Below are 18908 nucleotides of genomic sequence, written 5' to 3' on the forward strand. Positions count from 1 at the left end.
TGTCCTCGATCACAGATTATTACAATAAAAATCTAGGCTGCATTTGTCTTTTTTGAGAAGTGCACCATAGCTGTCTTGCAGTTCAAATGTACAATCTTTGGCCCAGTTGTCATCTGGATATGGATGGAACAAGGCAACTGATATATCGAAGAGTCTTGACTTGGCAGCTAGGCAGGTTGGTGTTTTGTACCCAGCTTACCAGGGAATAAACCTCTCAAAAAGTGCGCAGTAATTTGCGGCAGAGGTCACCATGGTTAGACTGACAAATTAAGGCTTGATTACCGGCAATGATGAATGTGCGTGCACCAAACCTCCAGTATTAATATCACACTGTCTCGCACAATTAGGGCCAATATCGGCGGTGCCGCATATGAAACAAAACTTTGCAGGTACGCGATGATACGAGCTTGGTGTCAACTTAGCACTATTGTTTTGATCAGACCTTGAGTTCTTTGATTTAATTACAGCATCCAAAGTCTCCGTCCCGGATACGTTCCATCTATGCTGTCTGTGTTGATCCCGCGCTGTCAGAGGCACTGGGACTGTGATCATGTAATGCAGCAGAGTTATCATGGGTAGAGTTCCATGACATTTGCTCCTGCAACAATTGCTCCTGTGAAATATTTGCACGCTATTAAATTCAAACATAAATTCTACCCCCATCATAACCCTAATCCTAATTCTCAGATTAAACTACATTGTAATCCTACACATGTAAAACCCTATCATAACCCTAAACCTAAGTCCTTGGAGAAAATGAAACTGGAGCAACTGTCACAGGAGCAAATGTCATGTCACCCATGGGCAGAGGTCACAACACGTGTGCTCCTGATTCGAATACCAGTTTATATGTGTGCATGACATTGCAAAAAACAAACATTGTTTGGAGCCAAACTTCAGACCACATAACACTTGCTGTTATCAGGTTTGAAATGGGTTAGGCACTCCAAGCATATGAAATCTTTTGTAGTAGTACTAGTACAGATTTTTTTCTTCAAAATTAGAGCTCTGCAAAACCAGCATACAGACAACAACCCAGGAATTCTCTTGGAGATATTTCAGCGATGAATTAGATGAACAAAAATACTCTCATCTTTGAAATAATGAACAAGTACTGATGTAAGCACAACTGTAATTGGCCCATTGTGTACTATCAATTGCGCGAAAGTTTCCACTTGTTCACTTTAGGGCCCTGCTGCTGGACCAGTCTGTTCTCATCCTACGAATGCTGATAGAAAGCTAGGTCAGAAAATGCAACGTAAAAAAATTAATGTTAAGTGATCACCATGAAAACAAGTACACCTGTATTCATGGAAAACAGTGGAAATGTATAAAATGTGGGACTCGATTTATCACTCCTATTACCACTAACAACTTTGCAGCGTGATTATGTAAGTTGGATATTCATGAAGTGGTCCTCCTTGGGGTATTGAAATCAGCCTGAAAGAAGGTAAAATAAATCTGCACAGCAGGTTGAATGATTTTAAGTGTTGTTCAATATCTGACAAGCAATTGAGTTGCAGTGCTTTGCTTCATCTTGCATTTTGCAAGGAGTTGCAGCTTCGAACTTTAGCTGGGTCCGTTGCATTCTAAATATCACTTACGATTCTTCAAGTGGAATTTACAGAGAGGCAGCACTAAAAATCTCTGTACATCTCACTAGTACATCAGTGCAAGGAGGTACTACCTCCTTGATCAGTGGCAGAAGGGCGCTAATACTGTGTCAAAGTGCATCGCATGTCCCGACTAGTATGAGTGATTGCCTCACTCTTGTGATAGGTGGTAATATAAACCCTTTCTGCCGCTGATGGACGGCTTGTTTGGAACGTATCCATCCGGCCGGTCAGTGATAGCCATGCAGAGTACTGTCCATCACCCTCTTGATCCTATGTAGAGAGCTGAAATGGGATATCCACTCAAAGGATATTCCCCCATCTGCAAACAAAAGATGAAATGCTATCCGGTATGGAGATCGAATCCTTCAAGTGGTCATAGAGCTCTTAAAGGTTGCAGCCCTGTCTGTTCACCCTTGATTTATGCTGAAGTATACAACCTCAATAGTATAGAGCTTAGACAAGCTTTGAGGTCAGCAAAGAGTGTAGTGGTAGAAGAAGTGCTTTGAAAAGAAGGTACCGTATTAAAATGCTAAAGTGATCTCTTCATTTGTAAGCTTGGCTGTATATGGTTAGTCAGTGCATATGTAATTTTCTTCTTTGGCAAATGCATTTAATGTCTATGAAGTGGTATGTCTGGATGTTGTAAAAGTATTCACTCCACATCAATAGGAGGTGACTATAGTTTGCTTTGTGACAAAAGGCTTTGATAAGGGGGAAAGCATAAATGGGAGTTGGAAGAGCAATAGAAACCAGGAACATGATCATTGTCTATTGCTTAAAGGTAGGGGATACCTTTTACAGACCTCTCAAAATGCAGCAAAACGTCAAATATGAACCTCAGGGGACTTGTTTAGGCCACTGATGAGAAATTGGGAAGTCAACAGTTCTCTACAATTTGAATAATGCACAAAACTCAACTACTCAGTAGTTCTGTGTGTCAGCCACACTTAAGCCTTTTTGTTGCAGTCTTCTGTATTTTTTATCTATAAACACAAATCTAAAAGTATAAGAGCTGATGTAATAACATATAGAGTGTGTGGCAAGAATGTATATAGAAATGTTTGTAAGTTTTGATGAACTTTCTTCACAAAATATACATGATGGACACACATGCAGTGCACGGGTCTGCAAAGGTAGCCTAGTAATGTACTGGAATTTACGGTGAGCCCCGAAAAAAATTCAATTCAAAATCTAACGGTCAATAAAAGTGGACTAAATGTTACCTTCCACCTTCAATACTTTATGGGAGTTTCTAAAATGATACTCTCTTCAACATACCACTGTATTTATACAACTCTTCATTTAAGGCATGCAAATGGGATTCCCTACCTTTAAAGGAGAGAATGTGTTGTCACTGTCAAGGATGCTGCCAAGTAGGCCTATTCAAAGCCTCATTGTACATGGCAATTACATGGCAGCAATTACGTATTGAATTGATTGATCCTGGATGCCAAATGATAGTTTCTGCTTCTAATAAGAAGAATGCACCAGAAAACCTGATACATTGAGGTGAATCCATTCCCTGTCATATTTCCAAATTACCTTAGGCTTTGTGTAGGAACTTGCCGAGATTCCACATGCTATGGCCTGGTTAACTGCTAGTAAAGTATTTGTATATGTGTTTGTATTTCTTCCTTTTTCTTTTCATTTTGAGTGAAAAGAAAAATCATGGTGGCTGCTAATGAAGGACTCAGAAAGAGCATTATTGAAATATGAAGGCTTAGCAGGCAATATTCACCCCTACTATGTTTAATCGTATTATTCCCCCCCCCCCCCCAATAAAAAAAAGGTAGAAGAAAATCACATGGAGAATTATGTTTGCAACAGGTTATTAAGTTTTGACATTAATCGGTCATTGCCAGGTTACCCTGAGGCTGAAAGTTGGGAGATATCCGTTTCAAACAAGTGAATCAGATCTTTTTAAAGTGAAATAAGGAAGAGGATCTGCAGCATCCTCCTCCGAGGGTCGATTTCATTTCCCTCCGTCAAGTTTATTGGCGGAGAGGAAGAGGATGCCCAAGGTGCCGCAAGATGCAATCATCAGATCATAAACTTCTCTGCGGAGACTTTAAGAGTGTCCTTGCTGTTTGACAAAATTTTGGTTTGTGCTAGCATGCCAGCCATTTATATACTGCATCATTTTGCCACTTTCTCTCTCTGTAAAACTGCGTCATTTTCTAATATTTAGTGCAGGAGTGTACAGTGTATGTTGCTATTCAGGGTTGTGTCCTTGTACTATAAAAAGAGATTATGACTTCCCTTTAGTTTGTTGCCATTTGTATATCACATTAACTCAATGATAAGGATTCAGACAGGCAGTTTTGTCCTAATAAAGTAGCATGATCACCATTTGTCCTAATTGTTGATAAGTCTTCGTTCTCATAGGGATGAATTTGTGAATGCATGATCGTAATTAATACAGTGAATCCAACCAAACAAAAAACAAAGCCAAACTTGAGAAGCACAGCTTGCTGTAAAACCAAGAGTATGTGTCTGTCAGAAGTGGGTCAAATGATAACCCCCTTATACCGTACTTTCTAAGGAGATTTTTCTTCCTTTTTCCTATTAAAGCAAACTACGCTGTGAACTTGCTATACTAGCCTGGTCGACTGATGCACGTACGGGTATCAATATTAGCCTGCACTCCTAAATGCAGAAGGAGCCTTTAAAAACCCTTGATGGTACATTTCCAGCTGGAGATCTAACAGGAGTTTGGTGAAGGGGTGGGGAGGGGGGAAGGGGCTGAGAGGGCATTTGGATACTGGGGTGATCTTGTTAGGAACATGATGACGCGCCGGATGATTGATCAACATTTACCCTCAATCGTTGTCTTGGTGCGGGAGGAAATGACCTCATGTTGTGGGAGATGGAAGTTTGATTGAGATGGATATTTCGTGGGATTAATTCATTAGCAGACTGTGAAATCATCTAGCACCATTCTGGCTGAATCCTACAGTGTGCCCTCTGTAATTTGTACTCATGTAGGAATGATCATTGCAGTTGAAATGCATAGTCATATACAATGTAAAAGAGAGAAAAAAATGCGCCTGTGTTCTTGAATATTAATTGTATGTAATCTACTGGATTCCTAAATGGCTTAATGGCCCATTGATAATTAAATGTATTTGTGGAAATAAAAAAAGAAGCAGAAACACACACACACACACACACACCCTTCAACTATTTCTTCTTGTAGACTCTATCATATTGCCCTATCAATTAATGTCATACATGCAATGTTCAAGTATACATTATTGCATTTTCATAAACTCAGATAAAAGAGATGCGTGCAGCATACATTATAGGGTTTAGAAACACAGTGATTTATTTTTAGCAAGCTAATGAGCTAAATCCTATAACCTCCAATCTAAAGCATACTTTGCATGCAATTTCAATATTGACTTCCATATCATCAGGAAGAGATTTTATATGTAGGTACATTTTTTGTGAGTGTGACATCAAGGCTGTAATGAAATCTAATTGATCCTGACAAGTAATAGTTAACAATCAGTATTTTGTCTTTATAAATAATATTGTCAATGCTTTCCAGGAAAAGGGTTCATAATTGTCAATATGATAATGAAAAGAAAACATGAAAATGTAGGTCACAGTCACAATGGTTCATGTACTTATTTGCTGTACTTTGTAATATCAACCCATTCTTTTTTTAAGCTGCTTACATGAAGGCCTCAGCCACTGATACACTCACTGTTACATGATAGACAGATTAACAGTGTTCACTGTTACATGATAGACAGACTAATGTGCCAAACTGTAGTAAATGCATTACGCATATTGTAGTGTCATAAAAATATCATTTCTCCTTTTCAAGCCAGAGGGCAGTTGAAGATGGTCCACACTAATATTTGTCTTGGTGGTCTGCTGATAAAAAAATAAAAAATAAATAACATAAACAAACAAGCAACACTTGCGGGTGTCTGTCATTCACGCAGATATTGGGAGGCACTACAACAAAGGTTATTGCCCTTAGGAATGACATGGGGTGTACGAAAGCTGCACGGCGAGCGATTTGGAGTTGTTTCTTTGATGTGGCTGTCAACCGCATCCGCGAGATGCGTCGTCGTCGGTTACAAATATCTTTGTCCTGGGTGGTATTCACGGGAGCTTCATACACCCCTACCTCCTACCGGTGTCTGTCAGAGCGGATCACCATCACATTGACGTTCATTTCCTTGCAAGGGGGAAAAAGAGAGTATGGAGAATGTTGGGTGGGGAGAGAGATTTACTGCCTTACGCATCATGCACGTGTTGACATTTCAAACACCCACACCTTAAAGCCCCCGTTAAGGTTTTTTGTGTCGATTTTCATTTCATTGACATTCACTGCAACAAAAAAAAAACACACACACAAAAAAAGCCTGAGTGCTATTTTATAGTTCTAAATGGTTGAATTTAATGATTTCAGAGCAGGCATTACCCAGCATGTTTGAAGACAAAAGTTGCAGCGGCATAAAAGCACTGTACTGGAGAGATGATTTGTGTGTAGAATAAAAACAGTTCTTTAATACAAAAGTCAAATCCATTTTCCATCTGATATGATTATTTGTAGTGAATGAAAGATTATATGATAATCATACAATTTTCAAGGTATTATTTTCAGTGAATGAAAGATTATTTGATAATCTTGCAATTTTCAAGGTATTGGTGTCACGAGTGACTTGACTGGTATTTCTGCTTCTTCTCCTCTATTTGCTGGGCCAGTATAATTACCTAAGCACTTCTTTTATTTCTACTGCTGACAGTAACAGCACAACCATGTAAAGTAGCTTAATGGGAACATTTAGACAAAATTCCAAAAGTTAATTCCTTTTTTGAATTGTAATACCTTTCAGTGAGATCAGTTTCAGATCTTATAAGTAGTGTGTGTCTTGCCAATCTAAGGTAGTTTTCCATACTTATAGTTTACATAATATCATCTATGTGTATTTTTAGAAAATTGTGCAATGAAGTTTAGTTTATAGATGTTAAATCACGCTGAGACGTGAACGTGACTGCGAGTATTTTCGTCCTTAAAGATGCGATGATAAGATCGGTGCAATTTGATGCATATGCCAAATACATGCTAATGCAATCAAGGAAATGAAATTGAGACGGCGTGGACACACCTCGCAGGGGTGGAGGAATGTCATGCCCTGTGATCAATTAACTTTACGAGGCTTTGACATATTTCACATTCCAATCTGCTACATGTGTGTGTAGTGAGAGCTTGACAGGAAAACATTTAAATGTGTAGACCTTTCATTGCATTTCTCAAATTCCTATCTGGGTGTGCATTTCCTGGTGCAGCCCATATTTTCATTGTTCATAAATGTGCATCATAAATGATTTCAAAGCTGTGCCAAAGCCTTTGAAATAATTTTGGAAGTGAAACGATGACTGCAAATCATTTTACATATATCACTCTGCTGGCCTGACCCCCTCCTTGCTTTTATGCGTCATTAACGTTGTTTTTAATGTGATGTCTTTGGATAGCTGTTGAGCACAAGTTTGATTACATTCAAAGAAAACTATTTCACCGTTAACATATTTGAAGAACTGAGTAGAACTGAATAGTGCTTCAGGCCGTTTCATGATTTTATTTCATAAGCAGATTTTCCTACCAATTCCAACTTGTGGTGTTCATGTATGTGATCAATGTACATAGCACTTGCACATATCTTGTGTTTTTATATATCAAAAAGCATTTCTCTCTACTTTTTACATGAGGCTATAATTGGATTTGGCATGTCATTATTGCATTTTGTAAGAAGCAATTTTGAATGATTTTCAAGCCATACAACTCCCTCTTTTCTGGGGTTGTTTCCTATATAAAGTTATGTAGCCATATATGATGTGACGTGCATTCTTTGGTGTATTATATAAAGTATTCATGCGAAATTCACCTTCACTACCTGTAGTAATGTACCCTCTGTCTTCAGTCAGTTATGGGAAGATTTCTGGTTGCCTGCCGGGCATTTTAGGAGATCAGTTTGTGCAGCCCCCGAAACTGAGAGTCCGTGTAACCTGCAATGTACTCTCCCAAATCTATCCTTGCGGCAGTCAAGGCGAAGTGTGACGTTACTATGCCCATGATTACATTATCTCTCACTGCACATTGGTAGGATTATACGCACAAACATGGCAGTGTATTAGCAAACTGTAGAGATATTCAAGCTCAAAGCTCTTTTTACCATATTTCTTGACAACCGTAGAACTAAGTTTTATGTCTTCCCAACCAATAAGTGCATAGTCTGTGATAAGTAGAGATAGTTTCTACAAAAGAAAATCTGGTACTGTGTGTGAAGTAAAAGACTGAAAGAATTGTTTGTACCTTTGCCTAGGGGCCATCCATAAACAGACTTCTGTAGTTTTGGGATTTGTAGGTTTCAGCAAGTGTCTGGTGATATGGAATAGTAAAGAGTTAGGCCTATGTTTTAGAATAGTAATATTTACAAGTGGATTTCAGATTTAGAGATTCATAGAATGTTGTGTTGGTAAACAAATGTTGCTTGGCCAATAGAAGTCGCACAATGACTAATTTACCTGAAGAAAAAAAATGAAAACCCAGACTAACTCGAAAAATAAAGCCATATTATAAACAGAGCAGAGAGGCAGGCAATAAAATATTAAACAATTTCTCCAGCTATGAAGCCGAATGAATGCAGGGATTGTTGATACTGAAGGGCGGATGTTATGCATGCATGGTACAAGGGGATATGACTAATTTAGTCAACATTTCCGAAGTTGACCAATCCAGGGTCTATGCAAAGAGACTAACATCACCCTCTCTCTCTCTCACACAAGGGATGGGGGCCAAATACAAAACTTGAATGAGCGAAGATGACATCAGTGTTAGATCTAGAGTAGAGGCAATTTCTTTCCCCGGGAACGTGTCACATCAAACAGGGAGGTGGTATCTCACCTCCCTGCATCAAACAAGTCTGCAGGAGTTTGTAAACTGCGTGAGCAGAGATTCTCACTGGGGGCTCTTATATCGTGGCTTCCCCTCCAAATACTTTTATAGTTGCAAAAAAATGCAATTAATCAATATCCTCTCTTCCCATGTATCATATATTATATTGGACCTCACCAACTACTGCACTTCTCGTGCATTTTGCCTAGACGCGCAAGCCATCAAAAATCTTTGACTATTTTGATGAGAAACAAATCATGTTAGAGCTATGAATATCTTAATCACATTTCCCTAACTTGCTTTCTTTTTCTTCTTCATGTGTTGTATATGATCCTCAATTTGTAGGCCCTATACGTTTCCAGAACACCCTTTAATGGTTATCATTAAATGATTTTAACACATGAAGTGTACTACGCATACTAGATACACTGATTAAGTCAAGCAATTTTTTTTTTTTCAAAATACTGGTATTGTAAGTTTACAAAACTGTAATGTAGATTATAAAAGAATGACAAATATCTTGAGAGCAGAAAATGTTTAGGTTATGCAGGCATGATATTCTGTAGATTTAGATCTGATTTCAGATTTTGTTTTTCCCCTTCAAGTCTGTAGGCCTACACATTTTGCTTTTTCCATGTATCAAAATCACCTGAAAATTTTGATTTCTGATTTTTTTCAACAAACCTCAATATCATCCATGGTTATGATGGCTGGTCACATTTTGATGTAGGGCCTACATTATTTTCTTCAAGATTTTCTCTGATATCTGTTTGAAATACATTGTATGCCATCTCCCTCTTCTCTTGTTTTCTTCACTTTGAAGTGTAACTTCGTCACATGTGAGAAGCTATTTAACAGGCAAAATATATCTGGTATTCTTGTTTGAGGGACAAGTTTAAGAGGAGACGATATATTTTCCCGTGCTCTCTCATCTAAAATGAAGGAATGACAGTAGCAAAACAAAACAAGAGTAATGATATAAACACACTCCTTAAATTACCATCCAGCACATAAGTCAACCCAGTTCTTGACAACCTTTACTATCTTGTTGTAGCCGAATGTAGGCCTTCATGCTGTAAGATGACTTGCTATGCATTATCTAATGAAAAAGCAACCTGTGGCTGTCAGGGAGGTAAGATGTACTCATGCCATGGAATAGCCATGAATGGTGCTCTGGCTTGATATACATTGTATGATGTGCACGTAGAGCCAATAACAAGACTGTTTTGTCCTTTAACCCGTTGAGGACGAGTCCCCGAGTGCACTCAGGCAGGAGTCTGTGGGAAATATGTGTTGTAGCAAAATCAGACCATCCTCAAAGGGTTAAAAGCAAAGTCTATGGCAGAATTTTGTTATTCTACTTGCTTGACTTGGTAAAAATATATGCAGAGTTTATCATAATCATCATTCATTGTGATTTTGACATGCTTTGATTTCATTAGGCATCAGTAAATTCCACTTTGTATTCTCTCTGAGTTATTATTCTTTGTTTTCAAGCCTTTCTTGAGCCCCCCCCCCAACATCTTTGAACGCAAGAAGGAAAGAAAACAATATTTCATGCGAGATTTGGTATGCTTGGAATAATTAGAAATATCCTGTGCCTACTGTAGCCCTTGCAGGTATTTTTAGATGGGAATTACTACAATCATCCCCGGGTTAAACTCAGATATCACAAGAGGAGGGCTGGATGGCTTAAAAGGGCTATGGGAAGGTCGGCCATTCATGAATATGAAGATTAGCTGGTGATGACAGACTTATCGCCAGTTGACCTTGATACAGCTTGGTACTGTGAGTGATTGTAAAGTTTCTTCCGGCTCTTTCCCACTCCCAAGCCCTCCCCTCCCCCTTCTATCTTTCAGGGGGAGGGGTGAGGGGAAGGGGTGAGAGTCTCTTCGTATTTTCATTGGGAAATCTATTTATAATATGCATTGTGTGCTCTCAGACCATTATATTTATAGTGACCTGTGTCAAAGAACTCCAAAACCAACATACTAACGTTGCCCTCAAGACTTATTGTTTGTAACTGTTTTCCAGTAGAATTGTATATTATGATTTGTTTTTTCATCATTATTGTGTCACTCATTTTCATGTACATGTACATGTTTGTGTAATGATTTTTGTACTTCATAACTCACTTTTTCTACTGCGCCTTGAGCACGTTAGTTATGTGGAATTGGCGCATTATAAGTACCCTGTATCATTATCATTATTATGATTATTATTATCATTATAATTATTATTATTATTGTTATTGTTGTTGTTATTATCACTATTGTTGTTATTATTATTATTATCATTATTTTATTATTATTATTATTATTATTATTATTATTGTTATTATCATTATCATTATTATTATTATAATTATTATTATTACTATTATTACTATCATTATTATTATTATTATTATTATTATTATTATTATTATTATTATTATTATTATTATTATTATTATTATTATCATTATTATTATTATTATCATTATTATTATTATTATTATTATTATTATTATTGAGTGTCCTATCACTTAGTGTCTTTAGTTTTAGGGCAACATAATAGTACAGTGACTGCTCCCAGAGTACTGGCTTGGTTTTGTTGTTTTGTTTAGCACATCAAGATCTCTTTGAAAGGAATGGAAGGCCAGAAAGTGAGAGGAACATACTGATGTTTTGTGATTTTTAACTGCCTTTTTTAAAAGAAAAAATTAACATATTTTTGTGTTGTAATGCATGTTTTTCTTAATATCGTACCTACAAATTGAGGCAGGGTAATCTTGAAGTGAGTGTATAGGACTGAATTGAGTGGGATTCTCATACAGATGTGCTTTCCTGGCCATTGATATTGGAAACAATGCTGCTAGTTTTAAGGATATTATTTTATTTATTCTGCTTAATTGAAGATACAGTATTTATGCAAAAATTGCAGAAGGTTAGAGGAATTGGAGATGGCTGTGGTATTTTTTTCCTGAAGCAGAGAGTTGTTACACTCTACATTAGACAGAAACTAAAACTAATTGTAGATACCATCTGCCAATCAAAATTTTATTTATCATACTCTCATTATACTGTGACATGCAGTATTGATATCAACATTTATTGTAGTTTTAAATAATATTGGATAATGGGGTGGGGGTGCCTTCAATGATGTTACTCTTTGGCACCTGGAAACAAAGTCTTTGGTACACAAAATTTGTCATTTATCCAATGGAATGTCGCCAAAGTCCCTCGTCAAATTGATCTTTAATGCAGAGTGCACCACAATGCTGTCATTTAACACCTAGATCCACGTCAGAGTCGAGACGGGTATTGCGTTCCCTTTTAGTCCAGACCATGTGACTGTTTGCGGTACACATATATATGCGGAATGTGCCACGCTGATTAGAATCACAGTGTACTCTGGGCACTGGAAGTCGCAAATAGATACAGGGCGGAGAGTTCTTGATTTTTGAAGCAGATAATTGAAGAGTTTTCTTGCATTACCATTTACATTCTGGCTTTGATTCCCTGATAACATAATCCTACTTCCATCCTTTTGCTCCATAGTGTTGAAGTATATACAGCATTCCATATTTAAAAATGAATCTTATTTTTAGACGCTCAAAGAGGTCGGTCTGCTAAAATTTACGTCATTGGGAAAGCAGAAACTCAGTCAGTAGTTGATTCATTGATAATATTTCAGGTTTTCCTGTCATAGCTGTGTACTACAGATACTTACCTCAATATGAAGCTTGATTAAAAGTACTTGTAGACACTCTTCATTCCTGAATTGTTAGTAGTGATTTATACTCATACATGTCCTAGAGGTAATAAATTCTTTGTTTGTATGTGTGTGCTGTCAGTCTAGTATATATGGCACAGTCAATGAAGAGACTGGTGTTTAATCATATCTCAGTACTTGCATGCCATTAGGATGTGATTGTACTCAATCGAAGTCTATGGTGTGAGGTAAAGGAAGCACAAGTGTTATCAGATGTAGACTGGTAGGGGTGAGAATGGTTCCTAAGGGGACCAAATTTCATATTCCCCCAACGCCCTCCACATCTGTCGCTCAAATTTTTGCATTCCTCCTTTCCAAAGGAAGGTGAGCATAGGAAAGTGAAAAACTAATATGCACGATCAGCATATTGGAGACAGTTAGAAACAGATGTATTCAGTCATATTATGCTTTGCATGCTTGTCAGATTTTGACTGATTTGAGGTCATCTCCCCAATACCTTTCCTCTCTCCCCCTCCCCCCCCCCCCCCACCTTCTTGGCAACAGTGACTAAAAGTCCACATTACGAATAGTTTCGTAAGGACAGGGGATTTGCAAGAAATATTAATACACTCTCTTTCAAGTTTAAAGATTTCCTATGTATTTTCCATTCTAAATGTTATTTCTTTTGTTGGTATCATAGAAACAAACAGTTTATGCGGTTTGATATAAGCTCTGTGTGTTCAGTGTTTTTGGCAGTGACGGAACAAAGTCGCAAAGCAATTTCAAGGAGCTATACTGTTTCTGGATGCTTCTGCACTGGGTCTAGATTGCAGTAGTTCAGTGTAAATACCTAGACTTGCATCAGTATAACCATGTCATGCAGGTGGATTGAAATGTGTACATGCAGACAGGCAAATATATTCACATCATCTATGACACGTGCCAAAGGATGTCAGCAGTGACTGCAAGTCTCAAATAATGTAGTTAGCAGGTCTTTAAGAAAAAAAAATTAATCCAAAGATGGATCTGGTAAATGTCGGAGACATGATCATATGTCAGTAGTGATCAAAGTCAGGAGCAACTGTCTAAATCGTGTATAGCCCTGTCACCATCCTTTACTATTGATCCGAAGATGGACTTAAAACACTTGCTCGGGGATTTGACCCCGGAGTGAATCCCATCTTCCAATAAAGACTCCTCCCCCAGTGGGTGGGGTTCTCAGGATGGCATCCTTTGATCGTCCACCTCATCCTCCTCCCTAGGAAGGTCTCTCTGCTCCATGTGGGCCCTGTGTCATCCAGATAATCACCCCATCATCTCTCTGAGACATGCTTCCATCCTCTTCAATGATATCAGCTAGGAGCCACAAGCCATCAATCCCTGGTTGATGTGCAGCAGATTCTCCTCCGCCATAGCCACTCTAAACCTGTCTGTGCTTTCACAGGCATCAAATTATTGTGATGCTGTTATATCTTATGATGATGTTTCTTTAGTGGAAAGTTGGTTTTTTTTTTCCTAATTGATAAAATTACATCACAGCAAAGTTTGAATTTTTCTCTCCAGTTTTTCTCAGAGCATGTCTGGTATTTAAGTCTCTATAAAATGTTACATGACTTTGAAAAAACAAAATATTTTCCAAAAGCACTCTTGTATTGCAGTCTCACATGATGTATCACACATGGGTTTTACACTGTGGCACCCATAGAGTTGAAAATGTTGGGATTAAAACATTGTTATAATTGTGTATTGTATGCAAATCAAAATCTTTGCAAAAGTAGTGACTAACTACATATGGGCAATTCCACGGTAACTCGCGTTACAAATAATGGGTACATTTTTGGGATAATGTGCCAATATCTTTGTAATTGGTAGGATCTACAAGTTACTTTTTTCATCATGGATTAAGTAGACATACACCAACTAAATGAATCCAAAAAGAAAAATAAAGGACAAACATGTTGGGATTCTTGAATCGTTTAATTTCGGTAACTCGCGTTACACAAAAAGGACATGGTCAATTCTATGAAGACCTCTTTTTGGAAAGTCTCCTCATACTAGACAATCTTGATAAAAGTTTTCCTACCTTGAATTGATAGTGGGTTAGGACTCATAAATTAACAATATCAAAGTTGAGTAACAATGACCTGGAAAAATGTAGGGAGCCTTTATGTCGGTAACTCGCGTTACGGTAACTCGCGTTACATTATGTCCACTAACACAGGGTGACACAAATTGATGACATACAATTGTTCTGATGGCACTTAATCTTGTGTTGAATAATCTGAGAGATGCTTATTTGTGTAGATAGTAAAACGAATAAATGTTAAACAAATATTTTACTAATAAACCCAATAGAAGAGTGTGTTTAAGACTAATAAGAGCTTCACTCCTCATAGAGACCTTGAATATGTTTGAATATATACTAGATGATATAGGTGTATTATTACATTGTAAGTTTCAGAGTGTAAGGATGAAAAATGTTGAAAGTCTTTTTAAAACAAAACATAAAAGTATCAAACCCTATAATATACAAGTTTATGAAACAGCTTACAATCTTTCAAAAATTCAAATCCTATCTTTGTGAGGAGTGAAAACTAGTACATTTCTTTGCGACTGATTGAAAAAAAGACCAGTTCGTAATTCCACTTTGTGCATGAACAAAAAAAGATCATTTGTACGAACAGGCATTCTGGTTTGTAAATTCACTGACAGAAGCATCTGTGATGCGATGATTATTCATGCGATCCTTATCTAAATGATGCTTGCCAGCACATCCACCTGACAGCAATAATGGTATTTTGCAATATAAACTGAAATAAGCTGTTACTGCATTCAATACAAAACAATGAAATGGATGCCTGCTAAATTATAAACTGATGGGAGTATTCTGATCCCCTGATCTAATTCTAAATGCAAGTTCATTCTTTTTTTGAACAGAAGTTCCATAAATTGTTATGTCATGCAAGCTTATGCATTATGCTGCTTTGAAGACAAGTGAAGTGCCGAACCAACTGAGAAAAAAGAAAGGTCATTTGTACCAATGTGTACATGAGCTACAGTGTCATGATACGAACTGGCTTATTACCCTACATCGACGTAAATAAGCACTGAATTGATCAGTGTTTTAGTAGTAGCCATGATAAAAAAGTCATGGGCGTACATACTCAAGCAGTATTCAAACTTACGACCTCCTGATCACCGGACAGGTGTCATCTCCACTAGACCACCATGCTTTCGCCCGACAGCAAGTGCTGGTTCTAATCCTGGTAACATGCAGTGGGTACTGCGTAATTATTCAAATTCATGAAATTCTTCCATTGAGATGTTTTCATTGCAACTGATTGACAAATTGCCCTACATCAACGTTAATAAGCTCACTGAATTGATCAGTGTTTTGTTAGTAGCCATGATAAAAAATCATGGGCATACATTCTTGAGCAGGATTCGAACCCACAACCTCCTGATCTCCGGACAGGTGTCATCTTCAGTAGACCACCGAACAAGGATTAGAACCAACACTTGCTGTGCTTTATTGCATTCTGTAATAAAAATTCTGTAATACTGATGCAGGAAATTCAAAAGATAAATCTAATGGTCTCATTCACTGCTGGATACATGTACAGTATGCAGTGAAAGCCAGGCTAGACTCTTCAATGTGGCATGTGATCAGTGGCCTTGATGCTAATCACAGTTTATTACAATTGTAGGCTGCCCTCCTTTGTTTCAGTCCAGCATAGTGTGTATAGCACTGCATTTGATTGTTTTCACCACAATCTAGCTCAATTAAGTGCTAAACTTTGCTTATGTTGGGGGAAACTTGTGTTTATAGTTGGTAACTCGCGTTACATGCCGGTAACTCGCGTTACATGGTAACTCGCGTTACACTTTTCATTGACATTTTTTAATGTGATAACAGTGTTTATTCCAGTCAACATCCTGTGTACAGTATCAGGGTGTGATGAATTTAGAAAATTATGATTCCCAACAAATTACCTCCACTGCTTCCTTCAGAATGAAAAATATTTCTTGTTTCGGTAACTCGCGTTACATGGCTCAAGGGCTGAACTTTCATGTGGTGATTAGAATTTTTTGAAGGTGGCATAAAAATTTCCTCATGGGAGACTGAAGTAGAACCAATTTGCTTCTTTAAAATAAATTAATTGAAGTGCTAGCAGAATTTTTCTATTAAAAAGAATTATATCAAGTTAAGCATGCATTTTAGCAATTTGGATGACTAAAAAATTGTCTTCAACATTTGTAGCTGTTTCTTGGGAAATATTTGACCGATTGATATAATTCTTTGAGTTTCTTTAACTTCAATATATGGGTAATACATAATGAGTAATTCTTTTGCAATATGATAAAGTTGAAATTTTAGTGCCATGTCCACATTCCCATGGAATTGCCCATATAGTGAAATTTTTAACTTTTCATACTTGTCTCTCTTCAATATTTTGGCCATCTGATCACATCACAATTGCATGGACAGATTTTGACCATCGACACTATATTGTGCTTGACATCCCCTTTTGGGGACTCAATAGTTTGCACACAATTTGTATTGTGAATGGAATGGAAAAAAAAAACATGTTTGCGTATTTACAGATCTTATTCCAATCTTTACCATTTTTGGAATTATTTGTAGAGTGTGTGATTCACTGAAATTGTATGTCGTCCAAACTAGGGTACATTTGCGGTTTGCTCTAGGCAGGGAAACTACTACCACTGTGATGCATTGTGATCTTTTGTTATTTTTAGCAACCACAGGGACAATGCACATTGACAATTGTTTCGATTCTTTTTTTTTCTTTTTTTTTATCAGTGAGGGGCAGTATTTATTTAGCATGCATGCCATCTGGGTGTTTGCCAACACCCAAAAAGGGACACTGGTTTCTGACGTACTTCATGAATGAATTGTGACTGTGGCCTTCGTGACTATCCCCAAATATCTGATTTATTCTCGGAATGCTGCAGTAAATGCGGTAATGACCCAAGTTCATTGCATACAACAGAATTAGATCAATTTGCGGATTGTGATTTCCCAGGATGTCATCCACAATAATGCTGGACGTTTTTGTTTTTGTTTTCTTGCATACAGAAAGCATTCATTGTGTGTGTGTGTGTGTGTGTGTGTGTGTGTGTGTGTGTGTGTGTGTGTGTGAGGGAACTGGTGGGGGTGGTCATAGGGACTCAGTAAGGGATATGAGTTGGTAGGTGGGCGGGTATTGGTTGATAAATAATATGGTTCCATTATTTATTACTGTATAATTTTGCTGCATAATTCATTTGGATGATTATTCAGATTAATGCTAGAAGAATTGAATTATCACTGTTAAATTTAAGCAATTTTTTTTGAGAGCATAGGGGAAGTGACTGTATGTAAATTGATAATTGTTCATGAAAATGTAATTTTTGTTATGTCATTATGTACAGCAATAGCAAATTTGCTATTATGATCACAAATGTATATTTTCGTCATTTCAATTGTAGCAGATGAAAATTGTTATTTTTTTTTCTATTACTTTGAATGGGACAGAATAAACATCGTTGAAAAACAAAAAAAGTGTGTGTGTGCGTGTGTGTATGTGTGTGCGTGTGTGTGTGTATCACACTTGATTTATTTTTACATCTTTGTTGACTCTTTATGACTAAGCTCATATGAGATAATTAAGAACAGAAGATCTTCATCCATGTGTGAACCTCTTTATGTGGTGCCACTGAATGGTAGCAATCATATCAAAACATTCTTGGCCCATGTGTGTGAAAGTTTCAGCCATGTTATGAAAGACTTTCTCATGTGCTGATTCTATAAGCACTACCTAATTAGTGCACAATATTTGGTCTATCTGCATTTTTGAATAAATCAGTAGATTTTTTGTTGTTGTTGGTAGTTTCTCTGTTGTAGGGACACTTCGCAGCTTCCTTTCAATTATTAGTTTCTTTTATTGTGTAGATATTTTCAGAGTCCTCCTTATCTTTGATGCATTACCATTGATTTATTTCTGAATGAAAACTTTAAACATTTATAATTCTTTATGAGGGATATTCTCAGTGATGTCCAAATGTGTCCCCCCCCCCCCCCCCTTTTCGGTGCCAGGAAGTTTCCTGCCAAACCAAATTTCATGTTGCCATGTCAGAGCACAGAGGGCTTGAGAATATTGTGTTATCTCTCCCTCTTGCTGAAAGTATTTACCACTAGTCTGTCATCTCTGAAACAGGAACTGTGGTAATTTCCCCTAAAAAACCCTGCTGCTTGGTCATGGACTTCAACAACGTGCACTCAAATTCCAGTCCCCATAGGGTAAGGCACTGCAGCTGGAATAGAGCCGTGTCATCGAATGGTTAACAGTGGGGGAAATGCCTATGTTACCTCATCATTCCCAGGTCCCGCAAATCGATCTGCGCTTGGGATGACACAGACCAAGACAAAAGAACCTTGGAGACCCTGAGCCTTTCCTTTCGCAGGAACCTCGAGAAAGCTTGTGCCGAATGTTGTGGTCGTATTACCCCGCGTGCATTCCCCACTTTCTGTTCTCGCTATGAGTCACTGGCGGGACGGGAACCACCCCTAGCCTCCAGTGTGCGCATGTTTGTTGCTCAGAATGCGAGGGAAGAGAATGTACAATGTGATTGGAGGAACATCCGCCTCATCTGTACATCCTATTTGCTCATACTTTCATAGC

The 18908-nt window shown here is 37.7% G+C and overlaps 1 protein-coding gene across 2 annotated transcripts in view; it reads left to right on the forward strand.

Moving 5' to 3' along the window:
- Positions 1–18908, forward strand: part of LOC139717051 (uncharacterized) — a 129805-nt gene that overhangs the window by 103139 nt on the left and 7758 nt on the right. The gene's annotated exons all lie outside the window — the stretch shown is intronic.

The sequence above is a fragment of the Diadema antillarum genome, unplaced genomic scaffold, assembly GCF_040938485.1.
Source record: "Diadema antillarum isolate AM-2024a unplaced genomic scaffold, OU_Dant_1.0 scf00000071, whole genome shotgun sequence".
NCBI classification, from domain to species: Eukaryota; Metazoa; Echinodermata; class Echinoidea; order Diadematoida; family Diadematidae; genus Diadema; species Diadema antillarum.